The sequence below is a fragment of the Dermacentor silvarum genome, chromosome 11, assembly GCF_013339745.2.
Source record: "Dermacentor silvarum isolate Dsil-2018 chromosome 11, BIME_Dsil_1.4, whole genome shotgun sequence".
Taxonomy (NCBI): domain Eukaryota; kingdom Metazoa; phylum Arthropoda; class Arachnida; order Ixodida; family Ixodidae; genus Dermacentor; species Dermacentor silvarum.
Window position 1 is genome coordinate 114,998,459 of NC_051164.1, and position 601 is coordinate 114,999,059.

The following is a 601-nucleotide window of genomic DNA, read 5'->3' on the forward strand; positions in this document are numbered from 1 at the left end:
TAGGCGCCTACATTTGCCAGACGCCATTTGCGGGCTTTCGCACTAGCGTCGCCGGGTGTGTGCTCTTTCTCGTATCCAACCTAGTAGGTCGCGGCTACCCTGTTCCGGCACCGTCTGCCCGCAACGTCACGCGGCTCCTAGTCGCATTCTGGGCACTTGGGGTGCTTTCATATTGTGCGTACCTGCAGTCCGTTATCACATCCAACGTGAACATTCCCACGAAAGACAGGAAAATAAAAAACACCGAGGACCTTAAGAAGTACGCAACGCAGAGGCAGGTGCTCCCCTGCTTTGAGATGAATTCTTATTCCCAGGCCTTCATTAAAACTTCGACCACCGAAGTAGGAAAGGCACTGCGTGAACTCCTGACGAACTGCCGAAGCTGCGTCAACACAAAAAGTGGAAAGGATGATACGTGCCTGCGGCTGACCAGACGCGGAACACACGTTTACATACGAGTATATGACGTTATAAGCAAAATGCTGTGGCGCCAGTTCGGTGTCATGCCGAGCGAAGATACCTTTCGGTTCATGCCAAATGCTCCTATGATGCCCAAGGGGTTTCATTGCGGATCAGCTTTGAGACGGCTTGTTACGGAGAT